General features: G+C 46.0%; 1 long non-coding RNA gene across 1 annotated transcript in view; it reads left to right on the top strand.

The window, feature by feature from the left end:
• Positions 1 to 16,866, top strand: part of LOC109311672 — a 50,690-nt gene extending 33,824 nt beyond the window's left edge. Inside the window, exons 3-4 of the long non-coding RNA XR_002101572.1 lie at positions 1,966 to 2,029; positions 16,831 to 16,866. This is a non-coding gene — a long non-coding RNA (uncharacterized LOC109311672). The remainder of the gene's footprint in view (positions 1 to 1,965; positions 2,030 to 16,830) is intronic.
• Positions 16,867 to 18,666: the final 1,800 nt, after the last annotated feature.

Below are 18,666 nucleotides of genomic sequence, written 5' to 3'. Positions count from 1 at the left end.
CCTTTGGGCAGGGGGCTGGACTCGATGATCTCCCGAGGTCCCTTCCAGCCCTGATGTCTATGAAATCTATGAAATCTATGAATATTAAGTTTGAAAAGTGAAATGGCACAATAATATATTTAGAAATCTCCCTGCTGAGATATTGGTATGTGCAAGTATCTTAGAATCTTACTGTTAGTAAAGTTGACGGTTATCTGGTTCATAAAGTAAGATGACAGAATTAGTACAAGAAAGAACTGTATACACAATGGTCAACTCTGTTAGATACTGATTCCTTCTCAAAGCCTATTGGGCCTTTCCTAAGATATAACCTTACTACTAAAGTATGCTATAATGTAATTTGGCCTTTCTCCAGCCTGAAACAAAGAAGCCATAGTCTAACTTGAACCCACAGGTTAATCTGACTTCACTTTGCTTCACAAAATTAATTCTAAAAACATAAGAAATGAATTTTCCTGATCAGTTGTGCAAATATGATTAATAAAAGACATATTTTTCTGTTTTAACATCACAGTGTCTTAAATATCTTTCCTGGTAGCCTGCAGACACACTTTTGGCAACAGCGTGCACTGTACATTGGAGTGGGTCTGAATCATTACAAAGATCAAACTATACTTGCACAATGCTGAATTTACATAAAAAACTGTTTGACATTATCTGTCAGTCTCCTGCTCTCTAAGATCAGCAAAGATGTATCAGGAAGGGGAGCCAGCATCATAGCCCTGAACTCTGTAAAAAGGGGGGTTGGGGGGCAAGGGAAGCTATTCAATGGCAAGAAGGTGTTACAGAAAACAGGAATTGAATTTCATGGAATGCCTGGGTCTTGTTAGAGTTGCTTATAGCATCGTTTTTCCTTCCATGTAATGTCTGTGCACATGTGCGCACACACACACATACACACGCACAAATATGTTGCACAGCAGGAGGTCATTGCAGTAAGTTCAGTGATATGATGCCAGCTAGTAAAATGTCTAATTCTGAAGAATGTATTTCAAATACTTTGAGATGTAATACATGCTGTATGTCTTGCCATAAGAGCTTTCATATATGCTTCTTGTCCAGTCCAATTCATTAAAGGGTCAGCTAAATATTTTAAAATTAAAAATATTGGTCTCACTCCATTTCCTTTGAAATAAAAGCTGAAATGCCCTTTCACTTCAGTGAAGCTAGACCATGGCTGAACACTTTTAGCAAACCCATGCCCAGTATTCAGTGTATAAATGAAGGTATATAGTGGGCCAGAAGGAAAAAAGATAATAGAGACCAGAAATGTAGCATCACATGTGGCAGACACTTCATAATCTTTGAAAGGTGAAGGAGAATCAAACCACAGTCAGCTCAAGTTTCACTGTTAAACAAATGTGGTGTCTTCCGAGGGGAAAAAAAAACAATCTTCCCTTTAAAGAAGATGAATGAGTGGGGAACTTCATGTGTAGCACAGAGGGTCAGAAATGTCCAGGAGAGGGCATTTTTTCAAGGTCGTTTCAGGAAGCACCTTTGAAGGCATTATTATTACTTTGGTATGAAGTCCGAATGTTAGCAGTTTTTCATCTTGGATATTCTAATCTCTTTCCAGTCCAGGTTTTCTTCTCTTTAGCTCATTTGTCATACTGTAAATACAACGAATACTGACACAGCTGAAATCCTGATAGCCCCCAAAAGGCTTCATGTCATTCCTCATAATAAGTTCATCACACTTCTCTGCAGAAAATTGTTTGAGATCTTGTTAACTTGTATGCTGCAGGATGTGTGTATCTGACAGTTTAGTCTGTTGGTCTTTCAGCTTGAGATGAGATGCTGAAGTGCATTGCAAGTATGCAGGAGTTGTTCCAACTGTTGCAGTAGGGTGAGGTGGCAGAATTGTCCAAGTCTTTTTCTACAGCTCCAGAGGTGTGAGTTTGAGTTTAGCTCCAGATGCACTGAAGGCTTTTCTTAGTTTATTCAACTGTAAATATTTTTTTTCAGGCTGGGGAATCAAAGATGGCTGGTTATGATGCTAGCCACATTATTCCACTGACTGCAAAAACAGGTATGCTTCAATTGTGCTTAGCTGGAAGTGATAACAAGGCTTGGAACTTAGACTTTCTTTTTTCTCCTAATGAAATGCCTACAATTGTCAAAGGCCCTGACTTCCAGATGAGCTCAAGCAAGCAGCTCCTTGCTTTCCACACAGCTCCACTAGGCACAGTGCAGGGGCTGCCCCTGTAGTTGATTTTTCAAGATTGGCTTCACTGGAACATCACACGAGAATTTAGGTATCTGTTGGTATCATTGGTAGCTACAAGGAGCCCTACACATACAGTTTGCAATGAACTCTTTCCTTAGAGGTCTGTGAATGTAAGCAATGTAAGCAATTATTTATTTATGAAGTGATGTGGCATATAAGGCACCTTCTGAACACCAGTAGGATTGATCTCAGGCTAATATACTTGGGCTCAGTTGTCGAGAGAGACCGAAGCTGAGGTTCCACCACTGAGGTGAGTCTACAGAAAGGTATCTACTCATACTGGGCATGTGCGAGCATTCACCATATCTGAACTATGATCACACATCTTCCTTTAAGCTGCCTGACAGTAGATAATAATATAAGTCAGCGTGAAGGGAGAGGTGGACAGGATTGGGGGTAGGCCAGTGGGGCCACAGGAGTCTGACGGGTATGCAGGAGTGTTGGTGGGTCCACGGAAGGTGGGGGGGGGTGTCTGACTGGGGGCAGAGGGATCAGGAAGCTAAACATAGTCCAATGAAGGGGCCAAAGTGGGGAGGGTGGTAGAAAGAGTACAATTCCAGTACTGGGATGAAGCACTTTCCCATCTCCAGGACTGTGATCTGAACATGTATAGAGGTTGAGTAAATCAGGCTGACTCGATCCCAATCTATCTTAGATCCCACCCTGAACTAAGTTAGATCAGGGCAGCCATTTTTGCCATTTTGATCTAACCTCCCCAAATGTCTGTACAGATTACCATTTAGATAGTCTTAACCCTAGGTCAGTCAATCCATATGTAACATCTGCACATATCCAATGTTAATGACAACTGCCAAGACATAGTTAGACCAACTACAAGAAAAATCATTTTATATCGATGAAGGAGAGGACTTACCAAAGGATTGAACAATGGCTAGCTTTGCTCCCATTAAGGACAATGGATGTTTTTCTACTCATTTCAGTAATAGTAGTTAGGGCAATGCTGAGCATCTTTTATAACCCTATTATAAATTGAATGATAAACCCATTAAAGCTGCACAGGTTAGGACCAAGACTTTAAATTTCCATCTAGAATGTGTAGGAAGCCATTGTAGATATTACACAGCACCAGAATGATCCATAGTCATCTGCCCTCCTAGTTTGATATCCATGCTTCACCTCCAAACTTCGGATTAGCCATTACACTCAAATCTATGCACACTGATTTGCAATAATTTCACCTGAAGAAAATGAAACAGTGTCTCATGGGTGTTTTGAATAACCAATCAGGTGCATAATTATAAAAAGGCATTTCTCAGTATAATAGCGATCTGTAAAATTGATATTTATAAATAGGACAGACCCAAAACTTTGTATTACTTTCATCATCTGGACCTTTGAGATTTTACATACTTAACTGTGGCAGAGATAAGAATATTATTCTCTGTCTTGTCTACTTCTTCAGGAATTCTATATATTCTTATACTGCTTCCATTACCTTAGCCTCTGCATACCTCACAAAATGTTAATGGCATATACAAAGATATCTCTCTCTCTCTTCTTCTCTCTCTGTCTGTTTGCAGGGATAGGTTTTATTGTTTATATTTTGTTTTTGTGTTGAGGTTTTGCACTGGGACAGGCTGAAGAGGTAGATTGTTGCATTTTGCTCTGACAAGCCTGGGGTTCTTGGTTATACTGAGCTATTCCAGCTGCTGAAAAAGCTATATCCTGCTTTATGTTAAGCAGGACACTTCCATGGTTTAAGTGCCTTTAGCTATAGTGGAAAGTCAGGATCATAAAAGGGTCTTTCTCATAACATAGGCCAGACTCATTAAGGGTTTGAAAAATGGGGTCAAAACCTTAATTTGACCCCCCTATTTATTGTGAAGCCAGTGAAAAGGGCAGAGTGAGGGGTGATCTGTGTTCCTGTGTTAATGGGCCGTTAAGAACATATCAGAAGTAAGCTTACCAACCTAATAGACAAAAGTCTGTCTCATGGCTGCAGCTATTTGGGCATACAGAAGTAGTAATGTGTCCAGTAATGAGACTGCTGAGGTTAGAACCATCTTAATTTGACTGCATAAAGCCTTTGGTGACTGTGTCCCTATAGCAATGCTGAGGGCCAAGACTCATTGAATGGGAAGAAGCTGAGAAAAAGAGAAAATGAGAGACCTATCTATCCTAGAACAGTTTAGTGTACCAGGTTAGGTGCCTAAGGGGCATTGTGATGCCTCCTGCTGAGCCCCTTATCCCTAGGCTCTCTCTGTGCCTTGTCTCTGTGGGGTTTACCTTGCCTTCTCACCTGCCATGTCTTGATGAAATCTTTATGAAAGGGAGACTTTCCCCAGGGATCCGCCAGCCCATGGTGCTCTCTCTTCCTGTGGTTGACTCTCTCAACCTTGTATACCTTAAGGGCTTATTGTGTGGCTCCAATCTGCCCCTACACCATGCCACACAGGTGTTTTGAACCACCAATCAGGCCTCCAGGCCACTAAGGCTTTCCTTCCCTTGTTGGGGTTTCTGCCTTCCCAGCTTCTTCCACCCTCCTCTGGCTGGTCCCTTAGCCAAGGCAAACTATTCTAGGCTTCTGGACCCCAGCCCTAGCTCTGCCCCTGGTCCCCCACTCAGCCCGTCCCTAGGCTTAGGCCTGAGGCCTGCTTTGTGCAGGGCCCAAGACACAGAACTCAAAGCGAAGGCCATTTGCCTGATTAGTAGCACTGCTTCTCTGGCCTGGGTAGCATTCCCTTCTCTCCTGGCCTGCAGAGCAGCTTACTTGTAGTCTCAGAGACTTCAGGTTTAGACTTTGGAAGGTATTCAGGATAAATGGCTAGAGCTGTATACTGACACAACTTCAAGAAAGGGGAACAGGTTTCTATAATGAGTCATATCAAACACTGTACAAAGATGCAATAATCAAACTATGAATGTACAGCCTGACTTATACTGAAAGTGTGATTAGGTAATCTCAGTGGTATGTCTTTTACTTGCATAGGCCTGAAACCTAACTGGAAGAATATCACCAACTTAAAGAGATATATTTGAAACGTTTTGTTCTATAAAATCTGCAATCCCCAAGTAAATCTTCTTTACTTTTCAGGGTTCCCCTTTCAGTTATCCAGCCCTGTTCCTACTTTTGCAAGCAAATCATTAAAGCAGTTTAAATTCTTGTGCCTCTTAAAGACTTTAATGAAGTACAATATAGAGTGGCTTTCACTTTTTAAAGTAGTTTAAAAACCAGTTAAAGTGATTCAAACTCTTCAGCCACTTGGCTGTTCCAGCACCCTTCACTCAGGCCCTGAGAATGGTTGTTCACGTGCACAGTTGTGCAAGATTACAAAAAAACCACAAACACAACCTGACATCATTATCATTGGCAATACTTTGCAGTCTAGGACGATTGTCTTCCATGATTGTCTTATCTGTGGGTCCAAAGATGACTGATGAGGCTGATCTGGAATTGAAAGACTCTGTTGGAACTCAGGCACATGTTTCCATGCAGGGTGGATGACTCTGGATTCTTGATTTGGTCTGCAGCATGCTGTTTCTGTGACTCCCACTTTTCTGTCTCCTGTTGTCAATGCAAGATTTCAGAGTTCTGTGATCCTTGCAGAGGACTCTTCCTCCATTTGGGGTGGTCCTGGGAAATAGTCTCCCATGAGTTGATGTCAATGTTTCATAGTTTCAAGTTGTCTTTGAGGATGTCCTTGAAGCACTTTCTTTACCTATCTTTTGAGTGTTCAACTTAACCAAGCTGGGAGAATAAAACTTGCTTTGGGAGTCTGGAGTTGGACATCCAAAAGATGAGGTCATCCCAGCAAAGTTGATGTTGAATGATTGTTGCTTTGATGCTCATGGTGTTTGGTTGTGAGAAGATGCTTGTCTTCCCATTGGATTTGAAGGATCTTCTTCAGGCAGACTTAGTGGTAGTTCTCAAGCAGCTTAATATGTCTCCTATATGTTATCCAGATCTCATCTCCATTCAGTAAGGTGGAAATCATGACTGATTGATAAGCCATGAGCTTGGTTTCATATCTGATGTTACAATCTTCGAACACCCATTTCCTCAGGAATCCAAAGGCTACACTTGAACATTTGAGGTGATGTTGGATTTCTTCATCGATGTCAGCCTTCTGTGAGAGACAGCTTCTGAGATATGGGAAGTACTTAGTGTTCTCCAGAGTCTCACCCTAAACCTGAATTATTGGAGCTGGGAGCTGATTAGTAAGAGCTTGTTGGTGGAGGACCTTAGTCTTCTGAATGTTAAGCATCAGTCCCATTTTCTTGTATGCCTTGGTAAAGATGTCAATGAATGTTTGAAAGTCTGGTTATGAGTGAACACAAACTACAGCATCATGAGGTATACTGGAGTTCAATGACTGAGCTCAGGGTGTTCTTGGTTTTGGCTCAGAGTCAGCTGAGATTAAGCAGTTTACCATCTATTCAGTAGTTTAGCTCCACTCCAATTGGAAGCTTGTTTGTGGTCAGATGTAGCAGTGTGGTAAAAAATATTGAGAAGAATGTTGGAGCAATGACACAGCCTTGCTTAACTCCTGTCTTAACCTCAAAGGGATCTGTGATAGATCCATTACTAAGAACCATTGCTCACATACCATCATGAAGCAGGCAAACAATGGTAATGAATTTTGGTGGGCAGAAGGATCCTCCACAGCACTTCCTAGTTGAGAGAGTGAAAGGCTTTCATGGTCAAAGAAGGTGTGTAGAGAGGTTTATGTTGTCCTTGGCATTTTTCCTGCAGCTGGTGAGTTGAGAAGATCATGTCAGATGTGTCTGTTGATGTACTAAACCAGTACTGAGATTCCAGGAGGAGGAGCTCTTCAGCAAGGGGAAAGATAGTTTGGAGGGTTCTCACACTTATCTTTCCTGTGGTGGACAGCAAGGTGACCCCTCTGTAATGTCCAGTTGGACTTGTCTTCTTTCTTGTCACAATCCTGAGGTCATCTGGGATTTCCTTATCATTTCAAATCCTTGCTATGATGGCATGGAGATGTGATGTGAGCTCCTTTCCCCACTGTTTGAAAACTCCAGTGGGGATGACATCAGCTCCAGATGCCTTGCCAGTCTTCATCTGCTTGATGGCTTTCCTCATCTTGGAGTGGGTTGAAGGGATTCTGAGATTGTCTCTGACTGGGTGTTGTGGGATGGAGTTCAGAGCACTCTCATCAAAAAACAAAGTCTTGACTGAAAAGGTGTTCCAACAGGCATTGATGGCTCCCCTTTCCTTGATCAGGTCTCTTCTATCCTTGGGTCTCAAGGGGCTGGGTCCTTGAGTGCCCAGAACATAGATGGCTTTGGTAGCGCTGAAAAAACTGTGCATATCATGAATGTCAGTGAGATGTTGAATCTCCTTTGCCTTGTCTTCCCACCATCTGTTTTTAAATCAGGGGTCCTCCTTTGGACCTCCGTCTTGCCTTGTTGGTGATTCAGTTTCTTTTGCTTAGAATTAACATCATTCTGCCAAGCACAAAAGGGCTTGTGCTTGTGGTTGATCAACTCTTGGATCTCCCAGTTGTTCTCACCAAACCAGTAGAGAATCTAAGTGTCTTTTCACAGGTGCTAATGATGGTGGACTTGAAGGCACCCCAAGCACTGCAGGCATTCTCCCATTGTTGTTGATTGGAATTTGCCCATTTTTGTGGAGGTACTGGTGGAAGAGGTCTTGCTTGATTGGGTCCTTGAGTCCTTTGACACTGGTCTTCTGTCAGCTTTACTTCTGCTGCAACCATCATTCTGGAGTCAGTTTAAGTGACAAAACTGAGCAGATGACTCAATTAAAGGTCCAGTAGTCATCATCTCCTAGCACAGCCCAGGTGATGCAGAAATGTTTGTGATCCTGGGCACAAACAATGACATAGTCAATCAGGTGCCAATGCTTAGATAATGGGTGTTGCCATGATGTCTTCTGCCTGTTTTTCTGGAGGAACAGTGTGTTGGTGATGGTGAATCCATGTTTTGCACTTTTGGTCATGAGGAGGATGCCGTTTGAGTTGACCTTTCCTACTCCTTCATTATTTTAGAAGTCCAAGTCCCTTCCTACTCTGGCATTGAAATCACTGAAAAGAATGAGTACTTTTACACATGCTCCAGGGGTTGGGCAGTAGGGGGTGGCACTTTAATTAGAGAAGCTCCAAGAGCCACTCTAATTAAAGCGCCTTTGTGTCTCATGTATCCAGCATGTCGGAACAGCCTTTGTGTTTATGCGTAGGTGCTCAATGAGTCTGTCTCCTTCCAGAATATCAGAAAGGACTGATTGGCATAGGTTGGCATAGACTTCCTCCTTAGTTCCATTGGTGGCATCAAGAGTTGGGACATACGTGCTGATGACAATGGTATGCTAGCTCCCTGCTAGTTTAAGATGGAGCATGATGAGGCACTCATTAATTCCAAAAGGGAATTAATTGAGTTAGTTTATAAGTTCATTCTTGATGGCAAAATGAATTCCATGAAGGTCACATTCCCCTTCCTGTTTATCCTTCCAGAAGAAGGTTTAGCCTCCTCTATGTTCTTTATGCTGCCCTCTCCCACTCACCAGGTCTTGCTCAGTGCAAAAACATCAATGTTGTGTACCCTGAGTTCTTGAGCCGCGATTGTTCTGTGGCACTCCGGGCATTCAGTATTAGGATTGTCCATGAGCTTCCTGATGTTCCAAGTCCTGAAATTGATTGTGTGTCTTCACTGATTTTGACCACAGTAAAGGTGATCCCACTGGACATAGCTATCCAGTTAGGAAAAAGGTAGACAGGCTATGTCTAGGGCATTTTTCTAACCCCTTTGCCATGTGGGGTGAGCAGAGTGGATCCTGAAGAGGGATGCTCAGTTGCAGTTACAGTTGCTGAACTGTACTCCTGATTATCTCTTCCAAGTGCTAAATGACCTTCTTGTAACTGCCACCTTCTGTGCCACTTCATGACCAGGAGCTTCCAGACCTCTCAATCCTGCTCCTGTCATCATGAGCTGGTCACCAGCGGAATTGAAGAATGTGCTGGAAAAGCCATTTCTATGCAAGATGCCTGTGCTTGATTTCTTTTATCATTGAGAAATGGCTGCACATTGACTTCTACACAGTTCTTAGTAGACCAGGACCTTGATCCGATGGAAAGGAGGTCAATTACAGACATTGTTCCACCTCCACCTTCTTCCACCTTCACAGCTGTTGAGATTCTAGCATTCACTGTTGAGGATTTATAGACCCATAGCTGGGGGCTGGACATAATAATAATCTGTACTTGCCATGTCACAGCATTGTTAAAAGATATGCATGGCTTTTCAGGAGGGAAATCATTGCCATTTGCTATCCTTCCCATATCCTGGTGGTGCTGGTGCTGCTTGGTCCGCAACTGCTTATTCATCAGAGTTATCAATGCTTACTTCACAGCTAACCTTCCCTGAAGGTCATTCAATGTTATTTTAAAAGTTGAAGAAAAATTCCTTGAATATAAAGGCAATTTCCAAATATATTTTAGTTAATACTTCCTGGTTGGTAAATGATTAGAACTTCTATTTGAGGTTTAGATCTTTTTTCATTTTAAACACCTCTAGTTCTTACTGAAGTCAATATCTTCCATTGATTTTGATGGAAATCAGATCAAGCTCTTGCACACTACCACTTCAGAATATTAATATTTAATAAAGATTTTACTCACATGCTGATCATTTTGTATGGAGATCTTTTTTTAAGAAAAAGAGTTCTTGATAAATTTAGAAGGGAAATGATAAGTAGCAATCATGTCTTTATAAACAGAACTTGAAGGATCTCTACTAAAACACTTTGTCTACCTGTGGAATCCTCCCTTCAGAAAAAAGACATGGAAATATCAGAGAGAACTTGAAGAAGAGACACAACAATATAAATTAAGCTTGTGATCTGTGACTTAAGAATAGGTGTTGACCATAAGATAATCCGGGACATCCGGGAGAACAGTGCTTTTCCACCTCCCCCTGCCCTGCCCTGTTCTCCAGCAGCAGCAGTACCTGCCTGCCCACCTACAAGGCTACTCCAGCTCCTAGCAGGACTGCACCCTCCACCTCCAAGATGCCCATTATAATTCTTAACAACCAGTTGAGACCAGCCTCTGAAATCTGGGAGTATCCCATCTATATTGTGACATATGGTCATCTACTTAAGAAGGCCATGTAGTCAACTTACCAAAATGAAAGTAGAGGTGACTTGATATTTTGCCCAGAGGCAAAAGACATTACAGAGTTTTTAGACTTGCTGACAATGGCATAACAAGATCCAACATGTGGAAACTGAAGTAAAACAAATTCAAACTTGAAGTAAAAATGCAATTTCCCAGTTATGAGATTAATTAATGTGTGAAAAGGTTTTTAAAGGAAGGGAGGTGGTAGATTTGCCATCACCTAGATTTTTTAAGCTGAGATGAGAAATTTTAATAATATACTTTAAGGTAGTTTTGGGAAGAAATTATCTAACCTGTGTGTATAAGAGACTCAGGCCAGACTGGTGGATGGTTGTGGTGGTCTCTCCTGCTCTTGGAATCTATAATTATATAAACCCCTCTGTCCATTACCTTTCTACTTGATCCCTGGGAAGAACAGGAATTCCTGCATTTTTCTTAACATTTGCAGGTCTGCATTCCAGTGTTATTATAAGCAAATTTCATATTTCAGTCTCTCAGCCAGTCACTTGCAGTGGTCAAGAAGGATGCTTTTTCTTCCACGCAAAATTGCCCAGAAACAATCCATGCTTTGTTGTTGTTGGAGATTTTTCTGGGTTTTTTAAAAAATTTAATTGGTTGGTTGTGTGTGATGGGGGGGGAGGGGTTGTGTGCATGTTCTGGATTTAGTGGAGGGGGATTTCTTTCTTCTCCCTTAGTCTTCAGTATTAGGGACTGGCCAAAAATGGAAACGGGTCACTGGATAAAAAAGTGTGAATCAGGAAAATGAGTGGGTAGAGAATACTGTCTCTTTAGATCTTCCTCATGTACATGCTCTTTAGGTCTTCCTCTTGTACATGCTGATCACCGGATTTTTCACTTAGGAAATTTTTTCCTCGTGATTGGAGTAGCATGAGCACTGGCAGATCACCTTCCTCTATAACATGGTCATATTCTACCAGTTTGTTATCCTCTGGGAATTTCTCACCACTGAAGTCACCTCAGGTATTGGTGGTACCTTGGTCTCATAGATTCATAGATTGTAAGGCTGGAAGGGACCTTGGAAGATCATTGGGCCCAGCCCCCCTGCACCAAGCAGGAAAGATAACTGGGAGTCAGGTGACCCCAGCAAGGTGACTGTAGTCTCCTCTTGAAGATTTCCAGGGTAGGTGATTGCACCACCTCTGGAGGGAGCTTATGTATGGACACCCTGACTGTGAAGAAGTTTTTCCTAATGTTGAGTCTGAATCAGTCTTCCAGGATTTTGTAGCCATTACTCCAGGTTTTCCCTAAGGGTGCCCTGGTGAAGTTGCTCACCGAGCCCTTGATATACTCCCCTAGTGTATCAGTAAGCTGCTACCAAGTCCCATCTCAGCTTTCTTTTCCTCAGGCCAAAGGGTCCCAGCTCCCTCAGCCTTTCCTCATATGGCTTGCTCTGTAGGACTCTGATCATATGGGTGGCTCTTCTTTGGACTGTCTCAAGCTTTACCACATCCTTGTTAAAGTGTGGTGCCCAGAACTGGATGCAGTACTCCAGCTGCAGTCTCACCAGTGCTGAGTACAGCAGGAGAATCACCTCCTTGGTTTTGCTGGAGATGCATTGATTGATGCATACCAGAGTATTATTTGCCCTACTGGCTACAACATCGCACTGCTGGCTCATATTCACACTGTGGTCTATTATTACCCCCAGGTCCCTTTCATTCATGGTGACGGTTAGTTTGGTGCCACCAAGACTGTAGGTGTGTTGGGGGTTGCTTGTGACCACACTTCCCTATAACTTGGTGTCATCCACTAACATTGCCATTGAGCTCTTCACCCCTACATCCAAATTGTTGATAAAGATGTTAAAAAGTACTGGACCAAGCACCAACCCCTGCAGGACACTGCTACCCACTTCTCACCAGGATGATATAGATCCATTCACTATGACTGTCTGGGTCCTATCCTGCAGCCAGTTTCTCACCCACCTGACTTTCGTAGAGTTAAGCCCACAATCCTCCAATTTTCTTGTCAAGACATCATAGGATACTAGATCAGAGGCCTTTTGGAAGTCTAGGTATACAATGTCAACCTGCTTTCTTGTGTCCAAGTGGTGAGTTACCTGGTCATAGAAGGAGATGAGGTTGGTAAGGCAAGACCTGCTTCCGATGAAGCCATGCTCGCTGTCATTCAGGATCTTACTTTCTGCAAGCTTATCACAGATAGACTCCTTGTGGAACTTTTCTAGGATTTTTCCTAGGATGGAAGTTAGGCTGATTGGCCTATAGTTACCCGGGTCCTCCCTCGTTGCCCTTCTTGTGGACAAGGACAACATTGGCCCTCTTCCAGTCCTCAGGGACTTCTCCAGAGTGCCACAAGTTGTGGAAGAGTTTTGCCAGGTGTTCCACAATGACTTTGGCTAGCTCCTTCAGCACTCTCAGATGAAGATCATCCCATCCCACAGACTTATATATATCTAATTTTTTTAATTGGTCATACACTGATTGTATGGCAATAGTGGGAAGGTGATTATTCCTACCATGCTCATCCTGTACTCTACCTGGCATTGTTTTCCCCTTTGTCCGGTGAAAGACTGAGGCAAAGTACTGGGGGCCCCCCGGCACCTGAGCTCCAACAGGACAGCCATGTTTGTGGCCATGTCTCCGGGGGCCATGTCTCGGGGAGCGAGAGCCCAGTTCCTGCACGCTGGCAGTGAGTGCCCGCAGCTGGGGCCAGCATCTCTCAGGCTAAATAGGCTTAAAATTGCCCCTGGCACTGACACTATCAGGTGTGGGAAATACACGGGTGCGGTCTATACATGGACTATTTTCCGAAAATACAATTTTCCGTGGGTTATACATTGATGCGGATTATATCAGTGTGCGGTAGTCATTCAGGAATTGAGCTTTCTCCTGGGTGCTAGTAACCAGCTCTCCTGAGTTGTTGAGCAATATCCCCACACTCCCATTTGCTTTCCTCCTGTTCCCTATGCACCTAAAGAAGGACTTCTTGTTGTTATTGATTCCCATTGCTAATCTAAGTTTGGTTGCTGCATTAGCCTTTCTTATCTGTTCCTGGTAAATGTGGATCATTGTGGAATAGTCCTCCTTGGGGCCCGCCACAAACTTCCATTGTTTATAAGCCTTTTTCTTTCATAAGAGAACTTTGATTTCCCTGTTTAGCCAAAAGGGATTTCCAGCCCTTCTGTTACCTTTTCTCTGCATGGGAATGGACTTCCTTTGTGCTTCAAGTGCATTCGAGTCCATTCAAGGGAATGGACTTCCTTTGTGCTTCTCCCTTATTCTCTGTCAGTGGTGCACAATTTATTTTCCTGCGCACAAAAATATTTTAAGCTAACAAAAGACACTAGACTTAATATAGGTGAAACATGATGGCCTGTGATCTGAAGGAGATCAGAGTAAATAATCTAGTAGTCACTTCTGGCTTTAAACACAGTGATGCTATGAAATTGCTAGCTGCTGGTATTTATAAGGAACCTTTGGATGAGAGAATAGGGAGGTTATAAAAGCCAAAAGACTTTTGTTTTTGGAGGCTGGGGAAATACATAGTTCCTCTCCTAGATCTTTATGTCTCCCTTTATCTAAATGTCTTCCTTTCCTACATATTTAGATGGTAATACATCTAAATGGTAACTCACAGTACCTGCAAATTCAATGCTAGGTCCCATGCAACACTGAATTTACTACATTCATTATAAGATGTTTATTAGGGTTTTTGCCATGAACTAATCTTTTATTAATTAGGACCATTTTGAACCCTATTTATGTCACTTGTGACGCTAAGTGGGGGGAGAATATAGAGTATGAAAAATTAGAGTTTGCATACAGAGATTGGGATTTCTGAAGGAGCTTACAAGAATAAGGCACACAGATCTTGCTGAAATTCAGTAGGAGTTGAATGTCTCACTTTTTTGGACTCCTTTAAAAACTCTGCTTAAGCCCACCACAGAATCTAGTACTCAACAGTGGGTGGATCTACACAAGACACATTACTACCCAGTAGCCTAATTTACTGTACAGGAAGTGAGAATGTCTACATGTGAGCATGATTACAGCACAGTAAAAACACTTAATTGCAATTAAATTTGCTTCCCACAAATGTAGGTAGCAAATTTAAGCTTGATTAGTTGCTGTGCAGTAATGCATGTGTAAATGAGACCTAGGAGCAAGTTTGCTTCCAGGTTTGCCCAGTCATTATAGGGCTGGCCTGAGGCCAGCCCTGGGGCTGCAGCCTAGGAGCCTGTATGGCAGCCTCTGCCTGCAGTCTCTAAAAGCCTGCAGACATATTGTGCCCTGGGGCACACAACACAGGCCCTGTGTATCCACCTGGGCAGGCCACCACCCTATTGCGCCTGCCTACCAGTACCCTAGCACTGCTGCCTGGCACTGCATTGACTTGCAGCTTCCAGGGCACTACCATTGGGGTACCTTGCATGCCCAAGGGACTTCAGGTGTCTATAGTCTCTGCCCAGCCCTGTTAGCCTCCCAGAGCCACCTTCAGGCAGCTGCTGGCAGCAGGGCCAGTGCCAACTACCTGCAGCATTCCCCCAGCAGCCCACCCTGCACCTGCAGGTGCTGTGGAGCATTACCTCTGCCATGCAGTTACCAGTCCCATACCATACCACTGTGCTGAGCACTGCTGGCAGTTGCCCAGGACTGGCAGCACTGGGACATTCATGCTGGGTCCTCAGAGCTGCAAGGGACCCCAATGGCCTCATCTTCACCAATCAGGCCCAGGACCATGTGTGAGCACATGCCTATGCCTTCCACCCAGGGCTGAAGCTGAAGCCAAGAAGAGACTGGTGACCCTGTGACACTTCGGGGTAAGGCAGAGGTGCAGCACCCCTTAATGGGGTCTTTAATGGGGGACAGCACTTCAACACCCACTTTTATGAGGCCCTGTTGGGCATGATGTGGGAGCAAGGAAATGATGGGTTGTCACAGCAGTGCTGCATAAAGGTCAAGACCTTGTGGGGGTCAGTGGGTCACCATGACTGACCACAATTATCAGTCCAGCTGTGCCCATAAGACCATGCCCATTATGCAGTAGCTGACCAATATTTTGGTGTCCTGGGACGCAGGCCACAACTCAGTGGTTTATACCAGCATGGGTGGCTTGCACAAGCCCCAATCCCACCCAGCCACTGATGGTGCTGTGTTGCAGGTAGGACAAGAGTGCTGCGAGCAGTACCTGGCTGCCCACTTCAATAAGTTTGCCAGCAAGGATCCCATCCCACCCAGATCCCTGGCTTCTGCCTCCACCAGCAGTTCAGTTGCCCTGACTAGTGTCTGCCTCACCAGCTGCACAGACCCAGGGCCAGACATGAAGAATAGCCAGCCATGACACCACTGGCCATCAGCAGCACCAGCTCCTCCTCAGCAGGGCTCCCCAGCTGAGTGCTTGCATGCTGCACCCTATGGACCAAGGACCCCTGGTGAAACTGCATGGGCACCAGCTAGGAGGACTGCACCAGGCTGCCAGCCACCCTAGCCCCAGACACATGGTAATCCCCGTACTGGGGGGAAGGCCCTGCCTATCCCAGCCCCTACACCTGCCCCCAGCCCTGGCCCATGCCCATGCCCATACCTCCTTTTCCCAGCTGATCTGCACACACTCTCCTGGCCCTGGGTTCCCTTCCCCCCCATACGTCACACGAAGAGGTGGGACACAGTGCAAAACTTTACTGAGCAGCCCATGCCCCTGCAGCTGGGCGGGTGCAGGCCTTTCACCCACCAAGGAATGTCAATGCTGGCAGTGATGTATTCTTTAGCTATGGGGGGCAGGGATGTGTAGCACTGCCACAACTAGCCCTTCAGGTGGTAGTGAAGTTTGAGGGGTAGCTCAGGCTTCTCTCCCTCCCCCCTTCCCCCGCCCCACTCAGTCAAAGCTCAGGGTCCCAAACCAGGAAATAGGTGCACCCACAGCACCATGAGAATCATCAGCAGGAGATCGTAGTGAGTCGGGAACACCTTAGCCCATGCAAACATCTCATTGCACATCTCCTGGGATATGCACGGCAGGGGCATGCTCAGAGCACAGCATGGTGCAGCTGGGAACTGGCCCCAGGGTGCCTCCCCAAAGAGGCCCTATGTGGGGAGGGCAGGGGCACAGCCAGCTCCTCATTCCAGTTGTCCAGGAGCTCTGTGGTCTCCCAGCCTGGGAGCAGTGCAGCAGAGCAATTGGCCTGCAGAGGAAGATGGGGGCAGCAGGGTCTGGAGCCATGACAGCAGGTGCTGCCAGGATCCTGGCCTGTCCCACCCTGGAGATGGTGCAGGGGAGGCAGGTTGCCTGTGGTCAGCACCCAGGGGAGTGTGTGGGAATGAGGGGGCTCAGCCAGCAGCCACTTGACCCTAGGCCTGCCTGGCTTGACTTACCATGGTCAATGGGCACCTGTGCATGGCTGACCCCCAATCTGAAGCCGAGTAGCGCTTAGCCCCTGGTACAGAGCAACTGATCTTGGAAATGTTGCAAACTCTCACAAAAGACTTCTGCCTCATGGCTCTGCAGGTCCAACATCTAGACACAGGAGAGCAGCCACAGTTGCAAGTGCAGGTCTTGCAAAGCAGAACACCATCCTGGGCTGGGTAGTGCAGGTCATGGACAATGACTGTCACATCTTGGGCCTGGCAGTCTCATTCATGACCACCACTGCCTGGCCCCCATCCCTAGTCCCACAGGCCCCCTGAAACCTCCCACCACCCCACAGCAGGCCCCACCTGGGCATGGGAGGAGGTTCTCTGCTACCTCTAGCTGACCCCAGCCCGGCCCTCATCCCAGATCTACCATGACCCAGCCCCCACACCTGCACCCAGCTCTGATACTCACCCTGGTTCCATGCAGGTACGGAGCTGGAGCTGCCTGGAGCAGCACCAAGACCACATGCCAGCCCTGCTGGGCCTGGACTCTGCCAGCCAGAGGGGGAGCTGGACATTGGGTGCACCAGAGGAGCACCAGCTACTGTCACCCCTAGACGAGTTCCCTGTCTGCCTACACTTGCTGTGACATCCAGACCCACAGGGGAATGGCCAGAAGCCAGGGTGCTGGCCATCTGCCCCTGGTTCTGCCCTCTAGGTGCCCCCACTCCATGGCCCCCTACTCCAGGACAGCACACATTTACAAATTACTTTGTAAATAGTTTTCATGGGGAAGAAGGTATTTTATTGTTGGTGGCTGGGGTGGGTGGTGGAGGGAGAGGGTTCTGTGTGTTGAGGGAGAAGAGAGGAGAGGGGAGGCATATTGAGGGGGGAAGGACAAAGGACGGTGAGTGTAATGTGAGGGAAATAAAGACCTCTTCTTCCAACATGTGTCTGCCATAAGAGTGGTGCTGGGGTGGACAGGCTGTAGGGGGTCTGTGGGCAGCAGGGCAGGTGGGCTAGAGCAGGGAGTGCTGTAGGAGATGGTCAGCTAGAGCCTCCCACACTCAGTGCCCTGGCCCCCACTAACGTGTATGTGGCTCTCCTGGTGTTTAGGTGGGGGGATCCACAGCTGCCACTGTCACTGCAGGTGGTGCTGCCACCACCAGGCCTCCTTCATGTGCTGTGGCTCCACCACCCGGGCCTTACTGAACAGCTCCCCCTGGGCCTCACAGATGTTATACAGCACACGGGCTGCAATGATGATCCATTGGAGATCATCCTAAGCAACCTCAAGGCAGGTGATGAGGGAGCACCAATGTCCCTTGAGGCAGTCAAAGGTGCCCTCAACCAGGAAATGGGTCTGACCCAAGCAGCAGTTGAAGGGGGCCCATTGAGGATTCAGGTGGCTGGTGTAGAGCTGCATCAGCCATAGCAGGAGTGGGTAGCAGGGGAGCCTAATGAGCAGGAGTGGGACCCAGTGTAAAGCACCTGCTTTCCACCAGTTCTGCCAAGCCAGAGATCTGAAACACATGGGTGCTGTGCAAGCTGTCCAGCCAGCTGGCACTCACATGGGTGAATATGCCCTGGTGGTCCATGATGGCCTGGAGCACAACAGCATGAAATACCCTGCAGCTGTAATAGAGGCAGTCTCCATGGAGCGGATAGGTGATGGGAATGTGGGTCCCATATAGGGGTCCAATGCACTGGGGAAATCCCAGTGCACGGAACCCTGCCACCACTGCAAGGTGGTCATTGGTGCAGAGCATGGTGTGCCCCAGCATGATCTAGAGGGCTCCACAAACCTCCAGGATGGCCTCCCTAGTAGTGGCCTTGCCCCACCAAACAAGTGTCCAATGTACTGAAGGCTGGTGGGTGTGGCCAGCTTTAATAGTGCGAGGGCCAGCCAGGTGTTGGCGGGGAGGGCTGGGAATATGCCAATGTCCTACGGTTCTAGGTGGGGTTAGAGCTGCTGGAGCAGATCCCAGAA

The sequence above is a fragment of the Crocodylus porosus genome, unplaced genomic scaffold, assembly GCF_001723895.1.
Source record: "Crocodylus porosus isolate Cpor-Errol unplaced genomic scaffold, CroPor_comp1, whole genome shotgun sequence".
Taxonomy (NCBI): domain Eukaryota; kingdom Metazoa; phylum Chordata; order Crocodylia; family Crocodylidae; genus Crocodylus; species Crocodylus porosus.
Note: the sequence above shows the minus strand (reverse complement) of the source record. Positions and strands in the feature narration are given on the sequence as shown.